A 20,053-nucleotide genomic window follows, 5' to 3' on the forward strand; every position below is an offset into this window, starting at 1 on the left:
GCCCAAAGGTTCAAGAGCTCGAGACCGCCCTTGCCACCGCGCGGACAGACCTAGATGCCGCGAAGCTGAGGCCAAGATCGCCCTGGAGGTCGAGCAGACAACTTCGGAAAAGGCCTTGGAAGACCTGTTCTACCATTGCTGGGCCTACAATCCAGACACTGACTTCTCTTTCCTGTCAGCGAACCTCTGGGAGTGCTTGCTGGTGAAGTTCCAAGCTCGCCTTGATAAAGAGGCGCCCTCTGAGGCCGGGGAAGGCTCCGGTGCAGCTGAACGGGGCGAGACGGGGACCTCCAAGGGGCCACCTGGCGGAGCTTAGGGCCTCCTTCTCTCGTGCCCTTTCTTCCAACATTTTTAACTCCCCCTTTTTTGTGTAACCTATGCATGAGGTGCTTCAACCTCGAGACAATTTAACTTAATTTTATTTTTGATTGATTCTTACTTTTGCCCCTACGTATTTTGGTTACAATTTTTGACAAACTTAGTTCGCGTTAATCTTTATCCATATCTCGAGCTTCTTTAGGAAGAATAACGATTATCAGATTTAAATTAACTTCTAAGTTTTGTGACCTGGTTATATCCAGGAACTTAATTTGAAAACTTAGTCCGTGTTAACTTTTATCCATATCTCGAGCTCTTTAGGAAGAACAACGATCAATAGATTTAAATCAATTTCTAAGTTTTATGACCTGGTTATATCCAGGAACTTAATTTGAAAACTTAGTTCGTGTTAACTTTTACCCATATCTCGAGCTCTTTAGGAAGAACAACAATCAATAGATTTAAATCAACTTCTAAGTTTTATGACCCGGTTATATCCAGGATAGGACTTAGTTCGCGTTAATCCTTACCAATATCTCGCATTTTTTAAGAAAAACAACGATCAATCGATATGAATCAACTTCTAAGTCGTTAAGGTGACCTGGTTACATCCAGGTACCATATGCCCCCCCCAAGTAACTAGGAAAGGGTCTTTCGTGGTTACTTTAGATTACACTTGAAACATGTACAAATATAAACAAAAAGCTGATTCTCATTGCTTAATACATAAAAAATGGCCTTCTAGGCCTTACAAGTGAATCATTGATAGTATTTCTTTAAATGGATGGCGTTCCAAGTACGCGGGACTGCCCCTCCATCAAGCCGAGCTAACTTATAAGTTCCTTCCTTAATGACCTCGATGACTTGATATGGTCCTTCCCAAATCGGTCCCAAGACTCCATCTTTGGGGTCCTTACCAGCTAAGAAAACTCTCCTTAGGACCAGGTCGCCAACGCTAAAGGCGCGCTTTTTGACTTTGGAGTTGAAATAGCGAGTGATCTTTTGCTGATAATGGGCGAGCTGGAGTTGCGAATCTTCTCGCCTTTCATCAACTAAGTCAAGGGAATTGCATAGTAGCTCGTGGTTGCGGTCCTGGTCATAAGACTGGACCCTATGCGAAAGCACCTTAATTTCCACGGGGAGGACTGCCTCACTCCCAAAGGTTAGGGAGAAAGGAGTATGACCCGTAGGAGTCCGATGCGAGGTCCGGTATGCCCATAGGACCTGGGGGAGCTGTTCTGGTCAGACCCCCTTCGCTTCATCTAATCTCTTCTTGAGGCTCGCCTTTAGAGTCTTGTTGACAGTTTCGACCTGGCCATTCGCCTGAGGATAGGCCACGGAGGAGAAACTTTTCACAATTCCGTACCTTTCACAAAACTCGGTGAACAGGTCGCTGTCGAACTGAGTGCCATTATCGGAAACAATCTTCTTGGGTAGGCCGAATCAGCAAACAATGCTTTTAACCACGAAGTCAAGCACTTTTTTGGACGTTATCGTCACCAAAGGTTCTGCCTCGACCCACTTCGTAAAGTAGTCGACGGCTACCACGGCGTAACGGACCCCGCCTTTTCCAGTAGGGAGGGCGTCCACCAAGTCGATCCCCAAAACAGCGAACGACCATGGGGACGAGATCATCTTCAGCTCGACTGGAGCAGCTCGGGAAACTGCGGCGAATCACTGGCACTTGTCGCATTTTTTCACGTATGAAATCGAGTCTTTGGACAGAGTTGGCCAGTAATATCCTTGCCTTAGGACCTTTAAGGCCAGGCTCTTCCCCCCAGTGTGGTCTCCGCAAAAACCCTCATGTACCTCCTGCAGGATGGCCTTTGCTTCGCCTGGAAGAACGCATCGCAGGAGAGGTAGGGAATGCCCACGTCGGTATAACACTCCATCTACCATCGTATACCTGGGAGCTTGATATAGGACTCGTCATGCATCATTACGTCCTTTAGGCAGCTTTCCCTCGATGAGATACTCAAGGATGGGGTCATCCAGGTCGGCCTGGCATCGATCATATCGACCTCCGTCCTGACATCTTCTATGCTTGGTTTTTCCAAGAATTCTATTGGTACTAACCCCAAGGTCTCCGTTTCCCCAGAGGTGGCGAGCTTGGCAAGAGCATCTGTGTTAGCGTTCTGCTCCCGTGGTTTCTGTTCGATCGAGCCTCGCCTAAACGTGGACAGCTCAACTTTTACCTTTGCTAGGTAGGCAGCCATCTTGGGTCCCCGTGCTTAATATTCGCCCAGAACCTGGTTTACCATGAGCTGGGAGTCACTGAAGCAGTGGACGGAGCTCGCCTTAAACTCTTGAGCTATCCTCAGCCCGGCCAGCAAAGCTTCGTATTCGGCGTCGTTGTTGGAGGCCTTGAATCCGAATCTCAGGGCCGAGTGGAATCTATGTCCCTCGGGGGATATCAAAATGATTCCAGCTCCGGAGCCGTTCTCGTTGGATGAACCATCCACAAAGATTCTCCACGACGCCTGGGGCGGGTGACTTGAGGTGAGTCTTCTGCAGAATCCTCCTGGAATCCCGTGCACTCTGCCATAAAATCGTTCAGGGCTTGAATTTTTATAGCACTTCGCGGAGTGTACAAAATCTCGAACTGACTGAGTTCGATTGCCCACTTTAACAAACGACCCGATGCTTCAGGTTTTTGCAAAACCTGCCTTAAAGGCCAATCGGTCATGACGTGTATTGAGTGGGTCTGGAAGTATGGCCTGAGCTTTCGCGAGGCCGTGATAAGGAAGAACGCCAGTTTCTCCATCAACGGGTACCGGGATTCAGCCCCGAGAAGTCTCTTGCTGATGTAGTAGACTGGTATCTGAACTCGGTCTTCTTCCCGGACCAATACGGCACTAGCTGCATCCTTAGTGACAGCCAGGTAGAGAAAAAGAGGCTCTCCTGCCTTTGGTTTGGATAGTACGGGCGGCTCGGCCAGGAATGCGCTTTCGCACTCTTCTGTCCATTAGAACTTCTTGTTTCCTCGGAGCAGGTTGTAGAATGGCAAACACTTATCGGTGGACTTGGAAATAAACCGATTGAGGGCCGCCACTCTTCCTGTCAGGCCTTGGACATCTTTTCGCGACTTGGGTGAGGGAAGCTCGAGCAGTGATCTGATCTTGTCGGGGTTTGCCTCGATTCCTCGAGTATTGACAATGAACCCCAGGAACTTCCCTGACATGACACCAAAAGTGCACTTCTGCGGATTAAGCCTCATGCCATACTCCCGTAGTATCTTAAAACATTCTTCCAGGTCGGAAACATGGTTATCGGCGGTCTTTGACTTGACTAGCATGTCATCGACGTACACTTCCATGTTTTTTCCGATCTGGTCTGCGAACATTCTATTTACTAACCTTCGGTAGGTAGCTCCGGTGTTCTTCAGCCCGAACGGCATGACCTTGTAACAATAAACGTTAGTCGGGGTCATGAAACTAGTGTGCTCCTGATCCGCCGGATTCATGGCGATCTGATTATAGCCCGAGTACGCGTCCATAAATGACATGAGCTCGTGCCCCGCCGTGGCATCTACCAACTGGTCAATCCTTGGCAATGGAAAACAATCCTTGGGGCAGGCTTTATTCAGGTCGGAGAAGTCTATGCAGGTCTGCCATTTTTCGTTGGGCTTCGGGACCAGCACGGGGTTGGTGACCCATATTGGAAACTTGGCTTCACTGATAAAGCCACATTTTTTGAGCCGGGCTACCTCTTCCTCCAAGGCTTCAGCCCGGGTTGTTCCTAGGCGTCTTTGCTTTTGGGACTTGGCGGGAATGCTTTTATCCAGATGAAGTGTATGCATGATAACATTCGGGCTGATTCCCACCATGTCCTCATGGGACCACGCAAACACGTCCAGGTTGTCTCGCAGAAATCTGACCAGCTCCGCCTTCCTCTCGCTGCAGAGGTTTTTCCCGAGCTTGACCATTCGTGATGGATTCTGCGAATCAATGTTCACTTCCTCGAGCTCCTCAATATCTTGGAGCTCGGATCTGTCCTCGCCTATTCGGGGGTCAATATCCTCACTTAAGATGACATTTTCCCCTTCGGCGCTTTGAGGTTTTTCAATCTCAGGATCAGCTAAGGGTTCCTGAGATTCCTCTTCACCACTTTGGATGGCCATTGCCAGCTGTCTGGGTTTAGATTTTCCCTTCATGGAAATGCTGTAGCATTCCCTGGCAGCGAGCTGATCGCCATGGACAGTGCATATTCCCGTGGAAGTAGGGAATTTCATCGCGAGGTGGCGAATGGAAGTGACGGCCTCAAATGCCATGAGCATAGGTCGTCCCAAAATTGCGTTGTACGCATCGGTGTAGTCAATGACCACGAACTCGAGGAGTTTCGAGACTGTTCGAGATCCTTCTCCCAGGGTGATCGCCAGCTCGATCGTCCCTATGGTCGCCGATCCTTTTCCCGAAAAACCATATAACATCATGGAGGTCACCTTCAGCTCAGCGACGGTCAAACCCATCTTCTCTAACGTGGATCGGAATAGGAGGTTCACCGAGCTCCCGTTGTCGATCAGCACCCTCCTCACTCTCCGATTGGCGAGCTGAACTGCCACGACCAAAGGGTCATTGTGAGGGAACTGGACATGGCCCGCATCTTCCTCCGTAAAAATGATCGGCTGCTTCTCCAATCGCTGCTGCTCCAGGACGAACTCCACTCCGTTATGCGCCTTCAGTTCGTTCACGTATCTCTTCTGGCCGCCCCTGCTCGTGCCAGCCAAATGCGGTACTCCAGAGATGGTGGATATCTCCCCTCCAACCAAGGGAGGAGGGACGTCCTGATCTATCCGAGACCCGAGCTGACTGGCCGGGACTTCTGGAGTGGGTCGACCTGCTGGGACTCTATTCCGCGCGTATTGAGCCAATGGGCCGGCTCGGATGAGGGTCTCGATCTCGTCCTTTAGATGCCTACAATCATCGGTGTTATGGCCAACATCGTTGTGAAAGCGGCAAAACTTGGAGGTGTCTCTCTTCCCCTATTGGTGCTTCAACGGCTCGGGCCTCTTCCAGGGGAGGCGAGTAGAATTAGCTAGGAAAATGTTCTCCCTAGACTGGGTGAGCTCTGTGTAAGTAGCGTAGACGGGCTTAAACTTGTCTACGGGCTTATTCTTCTTTTGGCTGTGCTGGTTGCCTTCACCATTTCCCTTTCTTTTGCCTCCACCGAGCTGGTTGTTCTGTGTGACGTTTTGGGTCGCTGCCATGACCTCTGTCCCCACTCCAGCGGGCTGATCAGGGACCTGGCTGGTTCTTGTAGCTGAGGCTTCGGCTTCCTCCAAGTTTATCCATTCCTGGGCCCTATTAAGGAATTCGTTAACTGAGCTGACTCCCTTTCTTTGTATGTCTTTCCAAAGATACCCTCCGACAAGGATTCCAGTTCTCATGGCCATGAGCTTGGAGCTATCATCCACGTCTCTGGCCCGAGCAGCAACGTTCACAAATCTGCTCAGGTAGGCCTTCAGAGTTTCGCCGAGCTGCTGCCTCACGTTAGCCAAAGAGTCGGCCTGAACACGGGCAGCCTGGGAGGCTCGGAATGCCCTCTTGAAATCTGCTGAGAAAGTCTTCCAGGAGCTGATTGACTGTCTTTTACCTTGCTTGAACCACTGCCTGGCAGGTCCAGTTAGTGTGGAAGGAAAGATTATACACCTCAGCTCGGGGCCAATGTTGTGGGCCATCATCAGGGTGTTAAACATCCCTAGGTGATCCTAAGGGTCTCTGTCTCCATTGAACTTAGACAGGTGCGGCATACGGAAACCAGGTGGGTAAGCCGTTGCTGCTATGCTGGGGGCAAAGAGCTCCATCTCGTCCCCAGAATCATATTCATCTTTTTCTTTTTCTAACAGGAGCTTCCTCATCAACTCCTCCATCTGGGCCAGGAGCTCGAGGGTTTGGTCCTGGTGTCCTTGGTTATTCTGGGGCTGTTCAACAGCTCCAGATCCATTGTACATATTTGGTGGGTTATTGCCCCTCCTATCTTGAGATAGGTTATTTGGGGCATTCCCTCCGTTACGTACTTCGAACAGGGCCCCCCCTGAGCGAGCATGGCTGTCTCCTCCTACCTGCTCCCCTCTATGGGAGTTAAGGCGATCCCGCAGATCGCCTCCCCGAGCGGCTTGTGGGCTTTGTGCCAAACTTAGGCGCTGACGCAGGTCTCCGCCAGAAAGGTCACTCCGGCGACTGCCGGTCCAGTAGCTCCTGCTAGAGAGGCTTGGAGCTCGCCTTTGGTGTTGAGGACCTGGGCTTTCCCTTGATGCCCTGCTACGCCGGGAATGTCCAGCTGACGACGGATCTCTCCTGCTACTTCCGTAGGCTGGAATATCTCGGACGGGCCGAGGAGGAGATGGATATCTGATTGGAGACGGAGGATGCCTGACTGGAGAGGCGATCCTGGTTCCGTCTGGACGGATCAAGTTCGGTGGGGGCTTTTCGGCCCTGCCAACCGGCTGGTCCCGAGCCTGGTGATCTGGACGAGGCGCAGGACGGTTGTTGGGGACGGGCTGATTCTGCGAGCCCTCCCCGAATCTCCTTCAGGAATTTCCTCGAGCTCCCCTAGGCGCTCTCGAGGATGGTTGGGAGCTAGGAGTCGACGTTCTGACCGAACGGCTGTATTGTTGTTGCCTGGCTCCAGGCACTTCTTCAAAGTTTGCCTCTCGATGGTGTGATGAAGGAGTGTAGTTGGCTGTCGGAAATCTGTCCGAGCGGCTATGCCTGGACCGGTTACCCCGGCGAGACTTAGTAGCCTCACCTTGCCTCTCTTCGATGTTAGCATCGGTTGTGAGAGGGGGTAGTCGGGCCAGCGGATCCTTGATCTGTTGGCTAGCTATTGCTAGCTGGCTCCTCAGCTGAGCATTCTCCATCTCCACAGCAGTGTAATAACACGGGTTTGGATTAGGTGGCCGGGGCGCCAAACTTCCGGTGTCATCTTGGCCCGCCGGCTTCTTTCCTGGCCGCTGCTGGGCTTCAGGAACTTGTTCACCAGGGACGGCAGTATGATGAGCCTCCTGCCCATCATGCTGCCCTGTCTCGTTACCGTGCCTGGATCGAGTAGTCACCATAGTTGGATGTTTGTGATAGCACTAATCGAACTTGCTCTCAATGAAAGCACCAAACTGTTGACGCGGTTCTTCGCCAACAGGAAATTAAGAAAAGAAGAGAAAGGGATAGTGCTTATGCTGAACCGAAACATATATATGATCCTAGGAAAATGAAATGGTGACTCAAAGTACGTTTTTTGAGTGGTTCAAAGGCTAAAATCCTTCTACTCCACTAGTCAGTATTATTGCTATATACTGGATATTTGATTACAGGGTCCTTCTTACAATCAGGAATCCAACCTCTATCAACTCCCAAGGTCTCCATATTTATAGGAGAAGGCACCTGGGAGTTGGTAAGAAGGTCATCCCGTGACCTTCTTACCTATCATGTCAATTCTGTGACATTCATGATTAATTCCTAAACCTGACACATAAGTGTGGTCAAATCAATAGGTAAGGAGATAATGGACTGCACGACCCAACCCAGTCGTGGGTGTCTGAATACGCACGTTCCTGCTGCGTGTCCGAGAAGTCAGGGATATATCAAACACGTGATGTCTAATAAATGAACGTTTACCTTGCGTGGTTGACTTTATAAATGGTCATAGCCTCCAACCCCAGCTCGTACTACGATCTGGGTACTTAACTCGACCTTCGACCTTCAGAGCCCGAACTCCCTCCTTAAGTTACCAGAGGCGAACCCTCAGGTTACCTCGAGCTAAGGAGGTATGATCTTATGACGACAGCTCCAGTTTTGGGGATGTCCACGAGATAATCATAATTAGGCCGCAGCTCAGCTCGCTAATCAGCCCGTGGGAAAATCAGGGCATACAAATAGATAATGCATAATCCTAATTTTTATAAAATTTTGGTATGAATAAATATTTAGCAATTATATTAATATAAATTTAAATATTATAAAATATCATTGTTTATCCCACAAACAGACATGGTTATGTGGCATATCAAAATGACAAGTGACGCTCAAAAGCATTAATTTGACCAATCTTGGTCGAATGGGCACCACCAGAAGATGATGAGTTGCCTCCTTGAGTTAATCCAAATATGTCTAAGACTACTGATAGAAGACTACAAGTCGAATATAAGCAAACTATGTCTGCTCAAAGGAATGTTGGTTGTATGAAGATTCTACAAGCAACTTTAAGACCAGATCAATCTGTATTTTATGAGATATTTGTTTAACCTTAATTTGAATGTATTTTTCATATTCCTCTATTAAGCAATCAATTATAAAAGACCCACATTAAGCGTGTATGACCCATTTCATACTTGTAAGACCTAAGGCCTACTAGAGACTCTATAAATAAAGACATCTCATAATCATTATTTTTCATGCGCACTTTACATACAAAATGTAACGCCCTACTGTCTTAGAGCCGTTACTAAGTGAGTTTAAAATGTGCAATTTACTCGCTAATCGAGGTTTTAAGACAAATGTGTAATTAAATCATAATCAGAGTCATAAACTTAAGAATAAACTTTTTATTGAAAGGTTATAAGACATTTAACATTTGGGATCCCAAAAACATTGTTTAGAAGTATTTACAACTCAAAATATAATTAGAGTCGACTAAACGACAAAATTCAGGTTTTGTACAAACATCTCCCAAAAAACACCCCTGGTCGTGGTAGTCAGACAGACCAGACATGTACCCGCCGATCGTCCCGCTCGCCATACTCAAGGTTGATCGACTTTCCATTTGCCTTTACCTACACCATAGAGCACCCATGAGCCGAAGCCCAGCAAGAAAACCCTCACAAGAAGATAATACACGCATGTCAAACACTTAATATAAAACCAAGCCAACACCAGGTCATACATATACGACCATGCCGTCCCAAGCTCTCTACCAGGCCCTGGGTTCGCGGTCTAAACCGTAAGGATATCCCAGGTATCCCTTGAGGTCTCACCCTGGCAACTCGCACTCCGCGTGCTAAACGCTGCTCCTGGCCCCTTGCCATTCTCGTCTTTCGCCGTTCCCGACATTCGCCGTACCCAGCCTTCGCCGTTCCATCATTAATATACACACATTAATTAACTAAACATACATTTAAACACATATAAAATAAATCAAAGGGCCACGCCCTGCAACACAGTCATATAGGGCCAAGCCCTACAACTCAATCATATAGGACTGAGCCCTGCAACACAAGCTCTATGGGAATAGTAGTTTTCTTACCTGTGTCCCGAGCCTTCCAAGCATCGATGTCTCGAGCACAGTCCCCTAATCCAAGCCTCGCTGAAATCCTAGTCACAACGCATTAACAATATACATCCATCAAGCTCTAATCAATTAAATAACTTCGAGTCTTAACTCTAATCTTCGAGACATTGAATTCTATCAATCCGGGTGATAAAATCCATCCCGAGCCTTAACTATTGAATTCCCGAGCCTAGAACCTCTTGAAAACCCAACAATACACTAAGCCCCGTGGCCCTAGGGACTCATTCTGCGCCCCCCAGCTTAACCCGAGGCTCTGCCTCAAAATAGCTCACACGCGCCGCGGCCCTTCCTGAAGGGCGCCGCGGCGCGCCACCAATTCTAGTCGCCCCAGGATCAAGGGGGGCCGCGGCTCAGCAAAAACAGGGTCGCGGCCCAACCCCTCGAGCCTAGAAAAACTCACCATTTTCACCTCAAAAACCAGTCCAATTATCCCCAAAATTAAGCCAACAATCCAAACTAATTATCACAGAGGTTATACTATAGATTCAATAGAAAAACCCAACAAAACTCAAGCCAAAAACCTTATAAAAATCAAAGTTGAATCTTCGTCCCTCCAACATGAAAAACTCTAATATTCAACCTAAAACCAGCTGCAAATTAACACAACTCAACATATTAAGAAGCTTACCTTGTATAGAATTAAATCCACAACTCAGTTTCCTAAGCTCCAAGCTTCCAAAACTCTAGCTTGGTTCCTAGCTTCAATTCCTTAGTTTTGGCTGGTTTTCTACAAGATGTCACTAGGCCTTCAAGAGTGTAAGAAAACCAGAGCAAAGGAGAGGGAGTGGGTCGGTTTAGAAAAATTCTAGGGGTTTCCTATATTTTGTTTTATTTAACTTAAATCTATGTGGTTACCTCAAGGCTCGGGGTACCAAAAACGCCCCCGAGGGAAAAATGGTAAAATATTCCCAATATTCCCTCCTAAACATTCTAACCTCAACTATATCTCCAAATATTTATTTCCATAACCTGATAACCCCATAAGACATCTAATACCCGAAATACCCCTCGACTCGCCCCGAGTCAGACTTTCGACCCCTCTGTGACTTTCTAGCTAATCGCTCCCTAGGACTGTCTCGGATCATGCAACATAGATATAACACAATTATCATGTTTATACCCTCAATGGGCTAAAATTACAACCATGCCCCTAATAACCAAACGAGGCCCACATGCATATTTAATTCACCTAAACATGCATCTCTAGTCAGATATTCACACAAATCCACATATTAAACAATAATTCACATATTGCCCTACAAGTATGCTAATCAAGGCCCTAAGCCTTATTAGCAGATTTGGGTCGTTATACAAAAATCCTGTCAAACTATATTATTTCTCTCAAGCTTAAGAAACTCAGTTGAATCTTATTCTTCTTATCTTGAGTCTTAGACATTCGTGATTAATAAAAGTGCAAATGGACGTAAGTCATTACTAACTCTTGGGGCAGAACAACTATAAAATTTATGTGTCGTTTATTTAAGTTAAGCTCTTTAATCATTTATTGTTGTTTACTTAACTTAGTTTCGTTGACCAAATCGGTGATCAACAATCATTATTATAACAATTATTAACACAAAACTATATATTTAATAATTATATTAATATATATTCAAATGTTACAAAATATTATTATAATAATAATAGATAATATATAGTCCTAATTTTTTTAAAATTTTTGTAGAGTAAATATTTAGTAATTATATATAAATTCAAATGTTATAAAATATTATTATTATAACGGTTGGTGCTCATTTGGTACTCTTTATATTTGCAAAGTACAACTTTGCTACCCTTTAATAAGAAAATTTCCTATCGGCTACCCTCTATTTGTAAAATCATTTTAAATGATACCTTAAGGTCAACAATCTTATTTATTTATTCCATGATTACTCCTCTATAAATATGGAATTGCACTCTAAGTATTTATAGAATTATATTTACAGAGTTTTCTCTTGTAGTCCATTGATATAATCAATAAATGTAGTTATGTCCTCCATTTATTGGTTCGTTAATTAGAGCTGGTCAAGATTATTGTTTTACCCTTCTAATTACCTCTTATTCTTAAGTACCATTAATTCATGAGTGAATAATTTAATCTATAATCAGATTATAGATTTGAGCTCAATAACTTTTTAGTTCCAGAATTAACTCTTAAGGGAACCAATATTCGATCCATTAGGAAATTAAAGATTCCATTATTGTAAATTATGTTCCCAGCCATTCATGATATTGAATCTCCAAAACAAAAGTCATTAGCTTCATTATAGTAAGACACCTTAACGAGTGAATCAAAAGATCCAATAAACACAAACATGAGTTCATGAATACTCATGATTTAAACTGATCTATAAACGATCATCTATTATTGTAATGCCTTACTACCCAGGGACCATTGCGTTGTGCATTTTAAATAGTGCTAAACTCGCTAACCGAGTCATTTGGCCATAACTGTGGAACTAAATGTGATTAACGATTTAGGGTTAAAGTTTCTGGTTAAAGATACAACGTTTCACTAAAATGTTTACTGTATACATTGGGATCCCAAAACATATTTTAAAGGTTAATTACAATAAAAGATTTACAACCAGCTGACCTAAGCGGCAAAATAGGGTTTAACCCTAGTTTCTCTTTAAACCCTTGACCTTGGTGGTTGAGTAGCCGCGTATGTACACATCGTCCTAAGCTCTCCAACTCAAGGATGGTCCAACATTATTTTGCCTTTACCTGCACCACATAGCACCTGTGAGCCAAGGCTCAGTAAGAAAACTCAATATGCTCATGAATAGGTAATAACATGTCACTAAATTATAATAGGCATGCCTAGAAATAATAGCCCTATTCATGCATGCAAGCAAGTCTAGATAAATGATTATGGGCCCGGCCCTGTATACATGACTATCAAGTCAATATGTGAATAGATGGCTAATGTGTCCATCTTTGAATAGGTGACTAACGAGTCACGCACTTGGGCTCTGCACCCTAATCAGATAAGTGACTAATGAGTCACGCACTTGGGCTCCGCAGCCTAATCAGATAAGTGACAAATAAGTCACACACTTGGGCTCCACACCTTAATGAGATAAGTGACAAATGAGTCACGCACTTGGGCTTCGCACCCTAATCATATAAGTGACAAATGAGTCACGCACTTGGGCTCCGCACCCTAATCATATAAGTGACAAATGAGTCACGCACTTGGGCTCCACACCCTAATCAGATAAGTGACAAATAAGTCACGCACTTGGGTTCTGCACCCTAAACCATGTGACGTTACAGTCACCTGAGCCTTTTGGCCCTGGCTCTAAGTAACTACCCTTTAGACTAGACAAGTGCTTTTTGTTTTCATCGAACTTATGGTCGGTCAAGCATTTAATGCTTATGTTGATTAGATCTAATAATTTCGGCTCTGCGTTCAATACGCTTATGCCGCTCTTGACTCATAGGTCAATTCCATACGACCCGTGCCATTTCTGACTAATGAGTCAGTACCATACACAGATAAGCAAAGCTGCTATGCATTTACTATGAAATCAATGTCCATATATAGAGCAATCAACATGCTTCATCAATAACCATGCATGTCACATATTGGGTGCAGTTTTCTTACCTTTGGTCCAAGCATGGGTTACCAATAAACGACCCTCAAGCACGATCCTGTTTCCAAGTCCCTAGCGATAACCTAGTCACAACCATAATATAAAACCTCATAAAAAATGAGTAAATAAATATTTCCAGACCCAAACCTAGCCTTTGGGACGCCGAATCCTACTCAACTGGGTAGTAGGGTCGATCGCAGACCCTTAGAATTAAGTTCCCACGATTAAAAACCAAATCTAGGAAAAAATGCACAAGCCGATTGTGACATGGCCTAGTGAGTCGCGACTTGCCCCAAGTTAGAGAGCGCCTTGCTTGGGCTCTGCATGCTGGCCGCAACTTGACCTCCCCTTGGGTCGCGGTGCGCCCCCCACCCTTCCTCCTCCTTGCTTCTGGCTTCATCCAAGTCTCGACTTGCTAGAACAAGGACATGACTTGACCACGAAATCAGCCATATCCTTCAAATTTTCCCATTTAAAACCTTCTAAAAACCTATCCAAACATATCCAAATCCCAAAATCAAAGTTTCCAAACATTCTAATTTCCCAAAACTAATAAAACCCAAGTCTCAATCCATCCAAAACTCATCAAAACGTAAAATCCAATAAAAGCTTAAAAACTATAAAAACTTAGATCTTAAAACTTGGATTACCTTTGATTGAGTCGTTTCTCAACTAAATCCTTTGGCTAATAAGCTTCTAATCTTTCCTAGAATCGCTATGCCTTGATATTTGCTTGAATCTGAGTCCTAAAACTCGAGTTTCCTTCGAAAATGCGATTTGATGTCAAAAAGGGAACGGTAGGGAGAGAGAATGTTCTGAACGTTCTTTTTTAATTCTGATAGGTTACTTCAAGCTTAAGTAACCTCAAGCAAATCCTAATGCTCGGGGTCCCAAAAACGCCCCCGGGGTAAAATAGTGAAAATTCTCAGAATTTCCCCTAATCTCACTAACTCCCAATTTATCATCAAATATTTATTCCCATTACCCAATATCCCAGTAATGTGCTAAATACCCCTTGACTCACTCCGAGTCAAGTATGGATCCCGTTGTGACTTTCACACTGGCTTGCTTCCTAGGATCGTCTCGTGCTGAGTAACCCATGCATAACCAAATAATAATGAAGTACCACACATATACAACATATATGCCAAATATACCCAAAACAGGCCAAATTATGAAAATTACCCCATTAATCAGAAATGGGCCCACATGCATATTTAATACACCTAAACATGCCTATCAAATCATATTATGATATAACTCACATAATCACATAATGATACACATAAATATCATATAATCATATAATTCCATAATTTACCGTCCTGGCCACCTAATCAAGGTCTCAAGCCTTATTAGGAAATTTGGATCGTTACAATTATGATATACAAAACCTTTAAATCTTTATGTCTAACAACAAGTTTATAAAGATAATTAATTCTCATCGGTCCTGTCATATATAATCTCTATTATATACAAAACCTTTACTAAGATGTCTATCAACATCAGTAATCTGAATCTAGATCACTTGCATCTTGTATGATTAGTAAATTGGATTAGTAACCATTCATTAAAGATTCCATACATTAATATGTTACTTACACTTTTATTCATTATATATGATCTTAATTTTCATGTGCTATTACAAGAACATATTCTCATGAATGAATAAGGAATTTTCTTGATATTATTATATAATTAATTCAAATATTAATTATAACATTCAAACATAATAAAATTGTACTTTTATTTAAATCAATAAAATGTCTTTACATACTTTTACGACATTAATCGTAACAAGATATTCAACCATAAATAGAGTTTCGGAAAGACCACACCCTAACATATGATTCAAGAGTGTGTGAACGTCCTAGAAAACTTATGGTCATGCCCAATAACTAGATTCTGTAACTAAGTAAACATGTACGCAGAAAATCCCTGAGCAAGTGTATATATGCATATGATCTTAACTCATACCCTACTGATCATACTTAACATGCATATCATACTTATCATCTTATCATACTTAACATGCATATCATACATATCGTACTTATCATCTTATCATACTTAACATGCATATCATACATATCATACATATAATCTTATCATACTTAACTTACTCAGCACAAACACGGGTGTATACTTAAAATACACCGGTTACTAAGACTCCTAGAAGAATTCAACATACTCTTATAATGTTAAAGGCTTGATTCTAGAAATCATCATACATATGTATCACGGAGTTTAACCGGACTCTTATGTCATGGGTGTTAAACCAGATGTCTTACTTATAACGGTGGCCAACCTAGCTTACTTACAAAGTAGCTAGAGGTGTTCGATACTTGCTTACTTACTTATCGGGGGCTACCTAGTTATTACTTACTTGATACTGGTAGCAAGCCGGGTGTCACAATCATAACTACTTACCTTACTTATGAGTATGTGAACCTCCTTAGGACAATGATCTTAAGTAACCTTCTAGAACTTGTTTTTAATTGTATACTTAAGTCTTAAGTTAAAATTAGTCATGTCATGTTGTAGCCAAAAACTTATAAGTTGTCTTACTAGTTGTCCTTAGCGGATAAGCAGGATTCCTGAGTCCAGAAATGAACTTCCCTGCACAAATAACACTGTAATGGAATTCATACAGTGAATCAGATTAATTATGGTTTTTGATTAATTAGATTTATGTCTTTAAGTTGAGCGATTAGGCAAGAACTTAATTTAACTAATTTTCAACACTCTAAAAATATTTTCTCTTAAATTTAAATGCTTAGACTAAACCCTTGAAATTTACGGCCATATCAAATTATTCAGAAAAACATGCCTACATATAATGGTGTGGGAAATTTGGAAATAAATTCCCAATTGCTTAAAGCGACCACATTCTTAAACCTAAAGAAAACATCCATTACAACTTTCTTATTTACCTTATAAAATAAAAGTTTTAAATGCTATATCCCGATTTATTAAAATTTCAAAGGAAAATGTTTTGAAACTAGAATTACCATGTTTAAAAAATATATTTTTATTTTCTAATCTTTTAAATTAAAAAGGTCAATTTTGAGTAAATTAAGAAACCCATAAGTTTTATGATCCAAAAAGATTTTATTTTCTCAAATAACCAAATAAACATATTTTAGTCCTAAGTGATATTTTTCTTTCTGTGAAAAAAAGTTCTAACTGACATAAGAGTATTATCTTAGATTTTTCAATAAAATATAAAACCTCATTATATTTTAAGCCACTTAAATCTTAACCCTTAATCCATAGAAAATTATCTTCTATTTACTTTAAGAAAAACATTATTTTGACTAGTGAATTATTACTTAAAGTCTAAAAACCAAATATGTCCAAAATATAACTTGATTTGACAATTTTTTTAGAAAAATCAAAACTCACAATCTATGCGTATTTCTTAGTCAACTCTTGCATGAATTTTAATCAATATAAAAAAAGTCTACGTAATTAAAACCAGCTAAAAATGTTGATTTTAAACTTGCCAAAATGTTGTTCAAACATGCATTCCTCAAGCTGTCTGTTTTTAACTCCAGCTTGCACATCAATCAGAAAAAGCTTATAACTTGACCTAGACATAACGAGGGTGTTTGACTCCTTAACTTGAAAACAAATTTCTATTTTTAAAAACTAAAAAATATTTTTTTTGAAAACAAGTAGTGGTGTTTGGCATTATTTTCAGAAAATAATTTTTAAAAACAAAGTTTCAAAAAACATAAAATTTTTAGAACAACAAAAAGTTGGTTTTTGTTCTTTTCCATTTGTTTTGTACATCTTTTTTTTCCTCAAATCACTTTTTTGAATTATTATTACCTGTCATCATTTATTCTAACATCAGTTTCTCTCTCCTCACTTTATCTCGCATCACTTTCTCTCTCCTTATTTTTTCTCTCATCACTTTCTCTCTTCTCACTTTCTATCTTCTCATTCTCTTTCTCATTACTTTCTACCTCATCATTTTATTTTTCATCACTTTCTCTCCTCACTTCTCTGTCTTCACTTTTTTCTCATCATTTTCTCTCTTATTTTTTCTTGTATCAGTTTTTCTCTTCTCACTTCCTTTTTGCCTCAAATTTTTTCTCCTTACTTTCTCACTCCTTATTTTTCATCAATTTTTCTTTTACATTAATTTTTTTCATTATTTATTAAAAACTTTTAAAAGATTTTCTTTCTTTGTAAATATGATTATTAAGGTTTTATTTATGATTTTAAAAAAATCTAAAAAATCATTTTTAGAAAACATTAACCAAACACCACTTGTTTTTTGAAAACTACAAAAATTATTTTCTGTTCTTATTTCTAAAAACATAACTTTGAATATAAAAAAACAGAAAACTATGTCAAATAGGCCCAACGTGTTTTAGTGTTTCAAAATGCTAAAATCAAGTACTCTTCCTAAATAAGGAAATGATGAAAGTCTGATATGAAAATTTGACCAAGAACCTAAGGTTTGACCCGTTGGAAGCCAGTGTAACAACACCATCTTGGCAACAAACAGTTTTGAGCATCTAAGTTAGAAAATTCACAACTCCCAAACTATTTTAAGTTGTTAAAAACTGTTTCATAGGATTAATATCAATATACCAATAATATTAGTTAAAATTTCAGCCACAAATAATTAGTTTAACCCATTCAATTTGCTACTCGAAGTCGTAGTGTTAAAACTACCAGTCAACATTTCAGATTGCAAATGCAATCCCAAAATGCTCATAACTTAAGTTATACAAAACATTTTTCAGTGATTGAAGAGGATAAAATTATGTACCTAAATAATTCATTAGTGAAAACCCCATTTATAAACTAGGTCTTTTAGGCACTATAAAACTTGTTGGAAGCTACTGTAATGTTTTTGGCAGCAAGCTATTTTCAACGAAGCCATTGGAAACTATGGATTTCCACTACCAAGCAACCACAACTTACATGCATGAAAATAAAACAACCATAACAACAATAATACACATCAAACCACTTGTTTTAACACTAAACATGACCCAAAAAAATCAGATTGTAGGATTACTCTAAAAGATTTAAGGTAAAGATTCAAGATTTTACCTTTATATTCAAGCTTTGAGTTTGGCTTCTAGGGTTTGGCTCTAAGCTTCCTAAATCCTTTCCAAATTCTAACCTCTCCCCAATACTTCTTCAAGATCAGGTTTGATTCAACAGAAAGAAGGAAAAGAGAAGAAACACTAAGATTTAAAAACCCTAACAAGAGCTTACCTTGTTAGTGTTTAAAGCTCCAAATATGCCCTAGAAGCTCATTAATCTTGCATACAACACTCCTAGGTTCCACATCGAAGATCAAAGAGTATTTTTAATAGTGAAAACTCAGAAACAAAGAAGGAAAAAAGAGTGCCCTAGATTCAGCATAAGGGAGAAGAAAAGAAAATTTCATGAACCTTACCTCTTTTGTGACTTGTTTCTTCAAGATGAGCCTGAACTTCAATGGAGGCCTTCCTTTCCTTAGAGAGAGAGGGAGCATGAAATTTAGAGAGGAAATGGAGAGGAAAGGGTCTGATTTTTGTGATTGGAATGAGAGAGAGAAAGAGAGAGAGAGAGAGAGAAGAAGAAGAAGAAGAAGAAGAAGAAGAAGAAGAAGAAGAAGAGAAATGAGTAGAAAAGAGGCTTTTGACTTCTCAAGTTTAACATGAGGGTTAAGAAAATGTGTGTAATAATTACACAATAAAATAAATAAAAAATAACATAATAGACTCTTCAATTCCCTGTGCTCGTCCCCCTATAGAAAGACCAAAATGTCCTCCCATTTTTTTCTCTCCAAGCCAAGCTTTTAAACACAAGTCCCTTTTCTGTAATTTCAATTTTATTTTTAATTTTTCCTACTATTACATAGTTTTTGGAAATATTAATCTTGTTTTCTGTGTTTTCACCACCCGACACGTGGCAATTAGGGATAATTAGCGACAAGTCATGATGTTCTTGGTGTGTGAGCTCCTCTAGGAAATCCAGTCTGGCCATGGGTGTCTCCCAGTGAGGCTACACCCCAAGGTCTGTCTTCAAGGTGAGGATGTCTCAAGAATCCCCCAATCCAATCTCCAGGTCATGGATATCTCCAAGTGAGGCCATGTCCCGACATTTGTTCTCAAGGCGCAGATGTCTCCGTATGAGACTACGTTCCGAGAAGCTCTCCTTACTCGCCCACCTTCCAGGTTTATGAATCTAGTCCTCAGCCCCGGAGTGGCTTCCAGGTGTCAGTCACTATGGGCATGGGCCACCAGAAGATCATCTAATAACTTTTGGTGGGCCTCAATTAGTGGTGTCGAGTTCATACATTCGATAATTGGCATTTCCCGCAAAGCCACGTGACATGGGAAAACGTGCGCCGCACCCTGACAATCACAAATATGTTCCCCATAAAGTTGGTGTGTGACTTTCTGCAATGGGCCCCGTAGAATCCGTGTGGGTCGTAGTCTTTGTTTTAGTGCAGCCCTTTTTTGTATTAACTCAAAATTAATACCCCAGATGGGGGGATCTTGTATTAATGATATATGATTAACATTAATGACTCCATCCTCTATAAATAGGGCTAGGGTATCTCCTTGTAAAGGGTTCAGATTTTTAGAGAGAGAAACTTTGTAACTCATTGCAATATATACGTTGTCTGAGAACCACCATTGAAGCTTGTCTTAGCTCATTAAATAACATATATTTGTGGGCTAGGATACTTTTATAGCCTAAACCACTTAAAAACCCTTGTGTTCTTTTGTATTATTTTCTTTATACTCTCAAATTTAGTTGATAGCGAAAAAGACAGTCAACAAATCCTAATAAAAATTGGTGACCATATTTTAAAAATATTGTCACACAAATAGAAA

The sequence above is a fragment of the Humulus lupulus genome, chromosome X (assembly GCF_963169125.1).
Source record: "Humulus lupulus chromosome X, drHumLupu1.1, whole genome shotgun sequence".
In the NCBI taxonomy this organism is placed as follows: Eukaryota; Viridiplantae; Streptophyta; class Magnoliopsida; order Rosales; family Cannabaceae; genus Humulus; species Humulus lupulus.